Source organism: Ranitomeya imitator, chromosome 2, assembly GCF_032444005.1.
Source record: "Ranitomeya imitator isolate aRanImi1 chromosome 2, aRanImi1.pri, whole genome shotgun sequence".
NCBI classification, from domain to species: Eukaryota; Metazoa; Chordata; class Amphibia; order Anura; family Dendrobatidae; genus Ranitomeya; species Ranitomeya imitator.
The window spans coordinates 323,719,151-323,733,522 of NC_091283.1; the positions used below are offsets into that span (position 1 = coordinate 323,719,151).

The 14,372-nt window shown below is 41.2% G+C and overlaps 1 protein-coding gene across 2 annotated transcripts in view; it reads left to right on the top strand.

The window, feature by feature from the left end:
• Nucleotides 1-3,253, top strand: part of LOC138663512 (gastrula zinc finger protein XlCGF26.1-like) — a 34,146-nt gene extending 30,893 nt beyond the window's left edge. For both annotated transcript variants that reach the window (XM_069749752.1, XM_069749754.1), the window contains exon 7: nt 2,909-3,253. The gene's annotated coding sequence lies outside the window, so the exon portion shown is untranslated. The remainder of the gene's footprint in view (nt 1-2,908) is intronic.
• Nucleotides 3,254-14,372: the final 11,119 nt, after the last annotated feature.

The following is a 14,372-nucleotide window of genomic DNA, read 5'->3' on the forward strand; positions in this document are numbered from 1 at the left end:
AATTTAATAAAAAAGATAAACTGAAATATCACATGGTCATAACTATTCAGACTCTTTGCTCAGACACTCATATTTAAGTCACATGCTGTCCATTTCCTTGTGATCCTCCTTGAGATGGTTCTATTCCTTTATTGGAGTCCAACTGTGTTTAATTAAACTGATAGGACTTAATTTGCAAAGGCCTGTCTATATAAGACCTGACAGCTCACAGTGCATATCAGATCAAATGAGAATCATGAGGTCAAAGGAACTGGCCAAAGTGCTCAGAGGCAGAATTGTGGCACGGCACAGATCTGTCCACGGTTACAATAGAATTTCTGCAGTAGTCAAGGTTCCTAAGAGCACAGTGGCCTCCATAATCCTTAAATGGAAAAAGTTTGGGACCAGAAGTCTTCTTAGACCTGTCCGTCCAGCCAAATTGAGCAATCATGGGAGAAAGCCCTTGGTGAGAGAGGTAAAGAATCCCAAGATCACTGTGGCTGAGCTCCAGAGATGCAGTAGGGAGACGGGAGAAAGTTCCACAAAGTCAACTATCACTGCAGCCCTCCACCAGTTGGGCCTTTACGGCAGAGTGGCCTGATGGAAACTTCTCCTCATTGCAAGACATATGAAAGCCTGCAATGAGTTTGCTAAAAAAAAAAAAAAAAAAAACAAAACACAAGAAGGACTCCCAGGCTATGAGAAATAAGATGTTCTGGTCTGATGAAATGAAGATAGACCTTTTTGGTAAAAATTATAACTGGTATGTGTGCCCAATACAATCCCAACAGTGAAACATGGTGGTGGCAGCATCATGCTATGGGGGTGTTTTTCAGCTGCAGGGACAGGATGACTGGTTGCAATTGAAGGGAACGTGAATGCATCCAAGTATAGAGATATATGTCTGAAGGTTCACCTTCCAGCGAACCAATGACCCTAAGCACATAGCTAAAATAAAAAAAAAGTGGCTTCAGAACAACTCTGTGACCATTCTTGACTGGCCCAGCCAGAGCCCTGACCTAAACCCAATTGAGCATCTCTGGAGAGACCTGAAAATGGCTTTTCACCAATGTTCACCATCAAACCTGATGGAACTGGAGAGATTCTGCAAAGAAGAATGGCTGAGGATCCCCAAATCCAAATGTGAAAAACTTGTTGCATCATTCCCAAGAAGACTCATGGCTGTACTAGCTCAAAAGGTTGCTTCTACTCACTACTGAGCAAAGGGTCTGAATACTTATGACCATGTGATATTTCAGTTTTTCTTTTTTAATAAATTTGCAAAAATTTCTACATTTCTGCTTTTTTCAGTCAAGATAGGGTGCAGAGTACATTAATGAGAAAAAAATTTACTGTTTTGAATTTACCAAATTTCTGCAATGAAACAAAAAGTGAAACATTTAAAGGGGTCTGAACACTTTCCACCGTATGGGAGGAACATTTTATATTAACCATCAGTAACTTTCTTTTCTCACATAGCATGGTATGGATGCAATGTGGGCAAACTTCTCATAGTGTGGACAGGTGACATCAATTGTTCCTCAGTTTCTTCAGTACATCATCACCAAGTATTACACTTTACGGTTCACAGCTGACAAACCAAATATCTCAGTTCCCTTTTTTTTAGACCTTATGCTTCCAGGTATACCATCAAGCAATAAGGTTGGCACAATACTTTTTAGCAAAGACATTGCAGGCAATACAATCCTTTCTAGTAGTTGACACCCTAAACATAACATGGATGCTATCCCTTTTGGCGAATTCACACCGGCCAGACGAATATACTGTATACTCAATATATAGATATATATTTCTCAACTGCATCAGTTAAATCCTGGAGGGCACCAGTCGAACAAAAATGGTTTTATAGACGTGCATCTATTCTACCACACACTATGGTTGTACAATCAGTAGGCAGCTTTTATATCTGGGATTATAATTTGTCTGATCTCATGAATATGGCACAATAATTTATGATGTAATGAAATCCGTATACATGGCTACTTCATAAACAAATCCCTATACATGGTATCTATATGGTTCCTATACAATTCATGTATGAGTCCAATATTCCTTTGGTTCCATTTGTCTGCACACTGTGATCTTTTTGCTATCGAACAATGTAAATGGTGTTTTATTATAAGTTTAATAAAATTGGTGCACACATTTCATGTGACCGTCTCCCGCCAGACCATGTGACAGTGCCGCTCTCGAGCTTAACCCCGTATTCACACAACATAAATCACAGCCGGCCAATCACAATCCCCCTCATACGTGGTATTTTGTGCTTCGTTGTTCTGTGGAAGGATTTTTCTTTGTCATGATCAAATTCAATGGACGTGTCTACATTTATGTGATTAATGTGTATCCAGGCTGTGAGGAGTTCCTTGTTAGTCAGTATGTACATAATGCTGGACTATAGATTGTTTTACTGTGAACTAGTATAATTTGTGTAACACTATGGCAGCTGGAGTTTGTTGGGAGTCATCAGAATATCGCAGTATTTTTACAGACATTGGTATATGATGGCTTTTTGTATAATGTTCGTTTATTATACTGAGTCCTCCTGTAAATTAGCCTTATTACCATGATGGATCTATGTAGCCTGTGGTCACTCCTGTGCTTCATGCTTCACAATGATTTTCCACCTATGTTGTAATTGGCTTAGAGCTATTTAATAGTTCATTCAGAATATCCTGCCATATCCGGTGACTAAGGATGCTACGACACCAGAAACGCATCAGGTTTTATATATATATATATATATATATATATATATATATATATATATATATATATATATATATATATATATATATATTGGATTCCATGTTTTTAATGAATCTTGAATAAAGCATGAAATGATTTTTACCTATTGTTGGACGGATGTGCCGCTCATTTCCTCTTGTCCTTGAATCTTTGGCTGAAGGTCCCCAGCAGGATTGGCACCGGACACACAGATCTCAACATCGGATGACATGGCATGGTGAGCTCACAATCCCCCTCTATCAAACTATGAATATCTCTACAGCAAGCGCACTCCTCTGCAGTTGACAGCCGAATACATTGTCCACAGCTCCATCATTTCTCTACATCGGGAACAACCTCAGCTTCTTTGTGCTGTTCTTCATTTTTGGGGCTGGAGAGACGATATGCTTTTCGGATCTTGAAACGCTCGGCTCATCTCCTGAAACTCGCTGTACAAAACTTCTCTATAAAAAAAAAAATTAACATATTTGATTTTTGAAATTATTCAATAAAATAATTGAATTATCCCCCAAAATCCCAAAAAGCTCTTTTGCTCTTTTTGCTTTCTGTTCTTCTGTATACTTTTTCTCCTTAGCGTTTCACAAATGTCAGACACAAGCCATCACATAAGCGGGCAAGTATCTGATGTCCGTATAGTGAGGAAAAATGTGTAATATAACTATCAGAATGTGACCGGTGTGAATGCGTGCTTCTTTACGGGTCTGTGACATTTTTGTTTTTAGACTTGTAAATTGGGATAACTTCATAGTGGACACAAGTTCTATTGTGTAAGGTGATCCCATAGTAAAATGAATGCATGCTTGTTTTCAAAAAAGAAGGACTTACATTATAGCACTTGTACCAAAGGATGAATAATTAGTTCTGCGATTTTCACTGTGGTAAAAAAAATTTTTATTTGTCTGATGTCCGTGTACAATTTGATTTTTTTTAACCAGCAGCTCATACTGAAGGTCCGCTTACTGTATTTTTCACGCACAGTAAAGTTTTCATAGTGAAATTGTAACATGCTGAGAAATTTTTCTCATGCCGGAGACAGCTTAGAAATAATACACAGTTTGCCAATGCCTCCTTGAATAACATTGGTCCAAGTGCAATTCCTCTTTTTATGAGATTGAACTCGGCCAATATGGCTACTCCTGCGAGCGAGCCCAAAATGATGTGATGTGAACCTCATTCATAAATGACATGACCTGTGACTCCTACTAGCTGACATGACGTGTACAACAAATCCAGGTAGATGGCCGAAATACATTGTCCCCAGACCACAAGAGTCCCTCCCCGGGGCCGATAGTCCCATTGCCTCCATACCAGGCGATACTCACTGTCTCACAACTTTTAGTTGGCCCACAGATTTCGTATTTCTCACCATTATAGTGTGCAGTCACAGTCTAGGCTCCTCGAGATGACAAATAACCAGGGTGGATAAAAATCAATGTTTTTTTTTTTAAAAATCAAAAAAATCGGATTTTTTTTATTTAAATCGGATTTTTTTTTATTTAAATCGGATTTTTTTCAATAAACTGCTTTTTGAGGAAAATATTTTACCATCCAAAGGTTCTTCCATCATGAGATAAAGCTGAGTTGTTTAACTCAGTAGAATAAAGGCTGTATATGTGTAACATTCACAATGCCATGCTCTTCCAGAGGTTTCTGTAGGATTAGTGGGCAGTTTCTCTCCTATATTATCACAGACGCTCGCTTTACTTACGCAGTTCTCAAAACTGAATTTGACTCCGCAGAGGTCCCAGCCTCTTCTTCACGGCAAAAATGTTACAACATGAACAGAGTTGAGAAAAAGACCTTAATCCTATTGTTCTACAAACCTATGAATACAGAATCAACCCCTTCAGTGCCAAGTCCAAGAAGTTAGACAATATGTTTCTGATTGTTTGGAGTGGAATAGATCTGCACAACACAAGAAGAATGTGAATCCAAGTGTGAGGAGGAGGAAGGGCAAGCAGACAAGAAAATGAAAGTGAAACTTTGAGCACAATACTGCAGCATAGCCACAGACAGACAAGTCTGGATCTGTTTGTGTGTACGATCTGAGGTTTATTACATTCTTTCCTTATAATGGCAGCAGGCCGTAAAAGAGACCCAGTTTGGGAATATTTTAATGAAGCTCCTTCGCCTATCGGTAAGGCAGGCATGCGTGCAAAATGCAAGCGATGCAACAAAGAGATGCAAGGCCTGGTGGCGCGAATGAGGCAACATCATGAGAAGTGCGGTGAGGAAGATGACCAAAGAAACACTTCTGAACAGGCAGGATCTTCAGGTTGGTAAACATTTTTATTGAATCCTATTTCTAAAGACTGAACTGTCATGTGTGAGAAAAATTATATTTCTTATTATTACTTCATGTTACTGTCATTTGGTACAGTTATGAAGAAAAACAAATATTCCTTTTGGGGCAGGGGCAGTGATGTGTTGTGTACAATAAGCAGAAATTGTATAAACAATAAAATAACAGCATTGACTTTTTTTGTTTAAGGGAATTCATGGATTCTGGAAACTATCCACCTCCAAGATCACCATCATCCTGTTCTACAGTTTCATAGTTATCCATCCAGGATAGTGCTTCATTAGCAGCAGCATCATCATCAGACACCCACAGCCACATATCACCATCACCCAAAAGGAAGAAAAAACCTTTACCTCCTGGAACCACCATAGATAGGTTTGTGATAAGAACTAGCAGATTAGAAAAAGAGTTGATTGATGACAAAATTGCCCAGTTTATTTATGCAACGAACTCTTCTTTCCGTCTGACTGAGAACCCACATTTCATTAATATGGTTCAGTCACTGAGACCAGGATACAGTCCACCCAGCAGAGCTGATGTTGCAGGGAAACTGCTGGATCAAGTGTATGACAGAGAAATGGAGCAATGTGCAACAGCTCTGGAGGGTAAAATTGTTAACCTAAGTATTGATGGGTGGAGTAATGTCCACAGTGATCCTATTGTATGTGCTTGCATAACAACAGAAGAAGGTAAAGTCTTCCTTGCACAAACAACTGATACGTCAGGAAATGCACACACAGTAGAATACTTACAAGAAGTGGCAGTAAAAGCTATAACGACATGTGAACAAAAATTCAAATGTCTAGTATGCAGTTTGGTCACTGACAATTCTGCAAACGTATCCAAGATGAGAAGAGATTTAGAAGAGCAGGGAGGGAATACAAAGCTGCTAATAACATATGGTTGCAGTGCTCATTTGCTGCACCTCTTAGCCAAAGACTTAAGTGTTCCAGAAATAAAGGCTAATGTTGTTGAAATTGCTAAATACTTCCATAATAATCATTTTGCTGCAGCAGCTCTGAAAAGGATGGGTGGAACCAAGCTAACGCTCCCACAAGATGTTAGATGGAACTCTGTGGTGGACTGTTTTGAGCAGTATATCAAAAACTGGCCTATTCTGATGACACTTTGTGAAGAAAATCGAGATAAAATAGATGGCACTGTCACGGCCAAAATCCTCAACATTGGGCTTAAGAGAAATGTTGAACATATGCTGAGCTTCCTGAAACCCATCTCTCAAGCTTTAAACAAAATACAGAAAAATAGCTGTTTTATTGCGGATGCTGTTGAAATTTGGAAGGAACTGAGTGAACATTTAAAAACAGAACTACACATGGACAGAATTAAATTACAAGCAGTAAACAAACGAATGGGACAAGCACTGACTCCAGCTCATTTTTTGGCAAATATTGTCAATATCCAATATCAGGGTCAAAACCTAAGTGCTGAGGAAGAGGAGTTAGCTATGACATGGGTATCCAGCAATCATCCATCTTTAATGCCAACTATAATAAACTTCAGAGCTAAGGGGGAACCATTCAAGAAATATATGTTTGCTGAAGATATTTTAACCCCTTAAGCCCCGAGGGTGGTTTGCACGTTAATGACCGGGCCAATTTTTACAATTCTGACCACTGTCCCTTTATGAGGTTATAACTCTGGAACGCTTCAACGGATCTTGGCGATTCTGACACTGTTTTCTCGTGACATATTGTACTTCATTTTAGTGGTAACATTTCTTCGATATAACTTGCGTTTATTTGTGAAAAAAACGGAAATTTGGCGAAAATTTAGAAAATTTCGCAATTTTCCAACTTTAAATTTTTATGCCCTTAAATCACAGAGATATGTCATGCAAAATACTTAATAAGTAACATTTCCCACATGTCTACTTTACATCAGCACAATTTTGGAACCAAAATTTTTTTTGTTAGGGAGTTATAAGGATTAAAAGTTGACCAGCAATTTCTCATTTTTACAACACCATTTTTTTTTAGGGACCACATCTCATTTGAAGTCATTTTGAGGGGTCTATATGATAGAAAATACCCAAGTGTGACACCATTCTAAAAACTGCACCCCTCAAGGTGCTCAAAACCACATTCAAGAAGTTTATTAACCCTTCAGGGGTTTCACAGGAATTTTTGGAATGTTAAAATAAAAATTAATATTTAACTTTTTTTCACACAAAATTTATTTCAGCTCCAATTTGTTTTATTTTACCAAGGGTAATAGGATAAAATGGATGCCAAACGTTGTTGTACAATCTGTACTGAGTACGCTGATACCCCATATGTGGGGGTAAACCACTGTTTGGGCGCATGGCAAAGCTCGGAAGGAAAGGAGCGCCATTTGACTTTTCAATGCAAAATTGACAGGAATTGAGATGGGACGCCATGTTGCATTTGGAGAGCCCCTCATGTGCCTAAACATTGAAACCCCCCACAAGTGACACCATTTTGGAAAGTAGACACCCTAAGGAACTTATCTAGATGTGTGGTGACCACTTTGACCCACCAATTGCTTCACAGAAGTTTATAATGCAGAGCCGTAAAAATAAAAAATCATATTTTTTCACAAAAATGATCTTTTCGCCCCCAATTTTTTATTTTCCCAAAAGTAAGAGAAGAAATTGGACCTCAAAAATTATTGTCCAATTTGTCCTGAGTACGCTGATACCCCATATATGGGTGTAAACCATTGTTTGGGCGTATGGCAGAGCTCGGAAGGGAAGGAGCGCCATTTTACTTTTCAATGCAAAATTGACTGGAATTGAGATGAGATGCCATGTTGCGTTTGGAGAGCCCCTGATGTGCCTAAACATTGAAATCCCCACAAGTGACACCATTTTGGAAAGTAGACCCCTTAAGGAACTTATCTAGAGGTGTGGTGAGCACTTTGACCCAACAAGTGCTTCACAGAAGTTTATAATGCAGAGCCGTAAAAATAAAAAATCATATTTTTTCACAAAAATGATCTTTTTGCCACCAATTTTTTATTTTCCCAAGGGTAAGAGAAGAAATTAGACCACAAAAGTTGTTGTGCAATTTGTCCTGAGTACGCTGATACCCCATATGTGGGGGTAAACCACTGTTTGGGCGCATGACAGAGCTCGGAAGGAAAGGAGCGCCATTTGACTTTTCAATGCAAAATTGACTGGAATTGAGATGGGACGCCATGTTGCGTTTGGAGAGCCCCTGATGTGCCTAAACATTGGAACCCCTCACAAGTGACACCATTTTGAAAAGTAGACCCCCTAAGGAACTTATCTAGATGTGTGGTGAGCACTTTGACCCAACAAGTGCTTCACAGAAGTTTATAATGCAGAGCCGTAAAAATAAAAAATCATATTTTTTCACAAAAATGATCTTTTCGCCCCCAATTTTTTATTTTCCCAAGGGTAAGAGAAGAAATTAGACCACAAAAGTTGTTGTGCAATTTGTCCTGAGTGCGACGATACCCCATATGTGGGGGTAAACCACTTTTTGGGCGCATAGCAGAGCTCGGAAGGGAAGGAGCGCCATTTGACTTTTCAATGCAAAATTGACTGGAATTAAGATGGGACGCCATGTTGGTTTGGAGAGCCCCTGATGTGCCTAAACATTAAAACCCCCCACAAGTGACACCATTTTGGAAACTAGACCCCCTAAGGAACTTATCTAGATGTGTTTTGAGAGCTTTGAACCTCCAAGTGTTTCACTACAGTTTATAACGCAGAGCCGTGAAAATAAAAATTCTTTTTTTTTTTCACAAAAATGATTTTTTGGCCCCCAGCTTTGTATTTTTACAAGGGTAACAGAATAAATTGGACCCCAAAAGTTGTTGTCCAATTTGTCCTGAGTACGCTGATACCCAATATGTGGGGGGGAACCACTGTTTGGGCGCATGGCAGAGCTCGGAAGGGAAGGAGCGCCATTTGGAATGCAGACTTAGATGGATTGGTCTGCAGGAGTCACGTTGCATTTGCAGAGCCCCTGATGTACCCAAACAGTACAAACCCCCCACAAGTGACCCCATATTAGAAACTAGACCTCCCAAGGAACTTATCTAGATGTGTTGTGAGAACTTTGAACCCCTAAGTGTTTCACTACAGTTTATAACGCAGAGCCGTGAAAATAAAAATTCTTTTTTTTTTCACAAAAATGATTTTTTGGCCCCCAGCTTTGTATTTTTACAAGGGTAACAGAATAAACTTTGAACCCCCTAGTGTTTCACTACAGTTTACAACGCAGAGCCGTGAAAATAAAAAATCCTTTTTTTTTCCCACAAAAATGATTTTTAGCCCCCCAAATTTTTATTTTCCCAAGGATAACAAGAGAACTTGGACCCAAAAATTGTTGTCCAATTTGTCTCGAGTACGATGATACCCCATATGTTGGGGTAAACCCCTGTTTGGGCGCACGGGAGAGCTCGGAAGTGAAGGAGCACTGTTTTACTTTTTCAATGCAGAATTGGCTGGAATTGAGATCGGACGCCATGTCGCATTTGGAGAGCCCCTGATGTGCCTAGACAGTGGAAACCCCCCAATTATAACTGAAACCCTAATCCAAACGCACCCCTAACCCTAATCCCAACTGTAACCCTAACCACACCTCTAACCCAGACACACCCCTAACCCTAATCCCAACTGTAACCCTAACCACACACCTAACCCTGACACACCCCAAATTCTAATCCCAACCCTAATCCCAACCGTAAATGTAATCCAAACCCTAACCCTAGCCCTAACCCTAGCCCTAACCCTAATGGGAAAATGGAAATAAATACATTTTTTTTAAATTTTATTATTTTTCCCTAAGGCTAGGTTCACATTGCGTTAGGGAAATCCGTTTAGCGCTAGCGGATTGCGCTAACGCAATGTCTTTTTAGGTGTCGTGTTTAGTGGTCGCGTTAACGTCCCCGCTCTGGAAGATCGGGGATCGGACCTCGGGCGCGCCGCGGACGCTGCAAGCAGCGTCCGAGGCGCGCCACAAAAGAACGGCACCTTGCTAGCGTGAGCCGAAAATGGCACGCTCTAGCGATGCGCTACACCCGAAAATCACATTGCTGTCAATGGGTGTGCTAACGGACCCGTTGCACGGCGTTAATTGTGACATTTTCGCCGTGCAACGCTGTCCGTTAGCGTTAACCCATTAACGCAATGTGAACCTAGCCTAACTAAGGGGGTGATGAAGGGGGGTTTGATTTACTTTTATAGCGTTTTTTTATATCGGATTTTTATGATTGGCAGCCGTCACACACTAAATGACACTTTTTATAGCAAAAAAGTTTTTGCATCTCCACATTTTGAGACCTATAATTTTTCCATATTTTGGTCCACAGAGTCATGTGAGGTCTTGTTTTTTGCGGGACGAGTTGACATTTTTATCGGTTACATTTTCGGACACGTGACAGTTTTTGATCGCTTTTTATTCCGATTTTTTGTGAGGCAGAATGACCAAAAACCAGCTATTCATGAATTTCTTTTGGGGGAGGCGTTTATACCGTTCCACGTTTGGTAAAATTGATGAAGCAGTTTTATTCTTCGGGTCAGTACAATTACAGCGATACCTCATTTATATCTTTTTTTTTATGTTTTGGAGCTTTTATACGATAAAAGCTATTTTATAGAAAAAATAATTATTTTGGCATCGCTTTATTCTGAGGACTATAACTTTTTTATTTTTTTGGTTATGATGCTATATGGCGGCTCGTTTTTTGCGGGACAAGATGACGTTTTCAGAGATACCATGGTTATTTATATCCATCTTTTTGATCACGTGTTATTCCACTTTTTGTTCAGCGTTATGATAATAAAGCGTTGTTTTTTGGCTCGTTTTTTTTTTTTTTTCTTACGGTGTTCACTGAAGGGGTTAACTAGTGGGCCAGTTTTATAGGTCGGGTCGTTACGGACGCGGCGATACTAAATATGTGTACTTTTATTGTTTTTTTGTTTTTTTTTTAGATAAAGAAATGTATTTATGGGAATAATATATATATTTTTTCTTCTTTATTTAGGAAATTTTTTTTTTATTTTTTTTTACACGTGTGGAAATTTGTTTTTTTACTTTTTCACTTTGTCCCAGGGGGGGACATCACAGATCACCGATCTGACAGTGTGCACAGCACTCTGTCAGATCGGTGATCTGACATACAGCCGGACAGGATTTGAGCTACAGCTGCAGCCTGATCCTGACCCGGAAGTGCTCCCTGCAGGACCCGGATGCAGCCCGGCGGCCATTTTGGATCCGGGGACTGCAGGGAGAAGACGTTCGGTACACGGTGAGCACATCACCGTGTACCGATCGCCTCAGGGAAGCACGCATTCAGCCCCCTCCCTGCGCGATGCTTCCCTGCACCGCCGGCAAATCGCGATCATCTTTGATCGCGGTGTGCCGGGGGTTAATGTGCCGGGAGCGGTCCGTGACCGCTCCTGGCACATAGTGCCGGATGTCAGCTGCGATAGGCAGCTGACACCCGGCCGCGATCGGCCGCGCTCCCCCCGTGAGCGCGGCCGATCGCATATGACGTACTATCCCGTCACTGGGAATTAAGTCCCAGGTCACCTGGACGGGATAGTACGTCATATGGGATTAAGGGGTTAAGGAAGGTCACACCAGTAAACTGGTGGAAGTCACTTAAGCGCTTGGATTTAGAGACTGTTCAAGTAATGATTTCACTTTTAACAGCAGTAGCTTCTTCTGCAGGTGTTGAAAGAATATTCTCTTCCTTTGGACTCATTCATTCTAAGTTGAGAAATCGGTTGGGACCCAATAAAGCAGGAAAGCTTGTTTTTCTTTTCCAGATTATGAATAGGAACAAAGAAGAAGATGATGATGAAGATGACGACAAGTGAGCTACAGAGGACAGCAGGGACAGTAGTATTTAAGTTTTTCATGTGTCGGCTGGGCTGACAGTCTAAGTTTCTTAAAATATATATATATTTTGTTTAGCCAAATTAGTTAACAAACATGGATGTTTGTTTAAGCAAATAACTTATGCTGTAATGTTGTTATTGTTTCAGTTGAATAAATCTATTTAAATTGTTATTAAGGTCAGGATTATTTTTCTCCTTCCTAAGTACAACAGAACAGTGGTGTCCAAATATGAATGATTAACCCATTAACCTGGGGAGAAAAAAGTAATATAAAAAGTGATTCTAAAAATCTTCATCTACTTGCATGTTAAAGTAGCAAGAACTAGTTTAGGTAGAAACTTTGATTTAAATCACTGATTTAAATCAAGCCTTACTGACTAGTGATTTAAATCATGATTTAAATCGTGATTTAAATCAGTTAGATTTAAATCAAATCCACCCTGCAAATAACACAACCGACGTCCATGTATCCAGGACCAGCAATCCTTAAGAAAGTTTGTGAAATCCAAACAACAGATCCCTCAATCATAGCAGGGGGTCTAGCACAGCCAGCAACCAATTTCCAAGACTCCATAGGCCATCCATCCACCTCAGCCTTGATCCTGTTCACGTCATTCCAACAACTCCTCACTAAACATTTGGCTTCTTATTCTCCCTCCTACTTAAACATTTGCTTTTAGCTCAAAATAATGAAGTATATTCCGTAAACCCATCATCTGAGTCTGCATGTGAGACCCCCTGTGGTGATGGCTATCCTGGGTCTACTATCCCAATCCACATAATGGGCCTAACTGCTGACACAACAATGGCTTGAGACCTTGAGATACAGATGAGATTAATAGAATGATTGCTATACCTTTAGCAATCTCCTGCCTGGCCTTAAGGTACCGTCACACTTAGCGACGCTGCAGCGATACCGACAACGATCCGGATCGCTGCAGCGTCGCTGTTTGGTCGCTGGAGAGCGGTCACACAGACCGCTCTCCAGCGACCAACGATCCCGAGGTCCCCGGTAACCAGGGTAAACATCGGGTAACTAAGCGCAGGGCCGCGCTTAGTAACCCGATGTTTACCCTGGTTACCAGCGTATAAAAACAAACAGTACATACTTACATTCAGCTGTCTGTCCCTTGCCGTCTGGTTCCTGCACTGACTGCTGGCCGTAAAGTGAAAGTGAAAGCACAGCACAGCGGTGAGTCACACAGCGGTGACTCACCGCTGTGGCTGTGCTCTGCTTTCACTTTACGGCCAGCAGTCAGTGCAGGAACCAGAGGGCAAGGGACAGACAGCTGAATGTAAGTATGTACTGTTTGTTTTTTTACGCTGGTAACCAGGGTAAACATCGGGTTACTAAGCGCGGCCCTGCGCTTAGTTACCCGATGTTTACCCTAGTTACCAGTGAAGACATCGCTGAATCGGTGTCACACACGCCGATTCAGCGATGTCTACGGGGAGTCCAGCGACGAAATAAAGTTCTGGACTTTCTTCCCCGACCAGCGATCTCCCAGCAGGGGCCTGATCGCTGCTGCCTGTCACACTGGACGATATCGCTAGCGAGGACGCTGCAACGTCACGGATCGCTAGCGATATCGTCTAGTGTGACAGTACCTTTAGGCATCCATAAGATCCAGCCTGCATGTCTGCCTCTGCTTGCTGTCACTGAATGAAAACATTGATTCCTGAGGCTGAACTGACGAGCAAGAAAATCACTAATAAAACACAGAGAGCAAATATCTAATAAAATTAAATAATACCAATGTAAATGGTGCTCAGTGCTGGAAAAAGTCTGCATCCCATAGAGCTGTGGATGCCACTCTATGTCCATTTGTCCAATAGTCTTTAGTAAGTGGCCAGCTCCTCACATATGTCATCTCACACATGAGATCTCCCCCTCCATATGCCATCTCCTCCCCCTCTCATAAGCCATTTCCCCATCATATGCCATCTCTCACATGAGATCTCCCCCCTCCATATGCCATCACCCCCTCTGTGATATGCCACCTCTCAGAAGCCATCTCTCCCCTTACCCTTCTACCACCTCTCATATTTTGAACTCTGTACAAAAAGCTCCATAGAAACATTTGCCCCATACAATGCAAGTGCGATAAAAAAAAAATGACATACTCACCTCTTGTCCTGAGCAGGCGGGGACACCGGCACTTGCGATATTCACCTGTCCCCATTCCACCGCTGCGCTGTCTTCCGCATCCTCTGCAGTGACTGTTTAGGCAGAGGGCGGCGTGCACACTAAACACGTCATCGCGCCCTCTGACCTGAACGTCACAGCCAAAAAACGCAGAAGACACAGTCCAGCGGGGACAGGTGAATATCAGAATGCTCACCCTCTCCCGTTACATTCACCTGCTCCCGGCACTGTCCCTAGCAGCTTCTCACTGAGAGATGGTCTCTGGCGCTGGCAGCTTGTTCCTGTGTTCAGTGATCACAACTCATTAAAGTAATGAATAT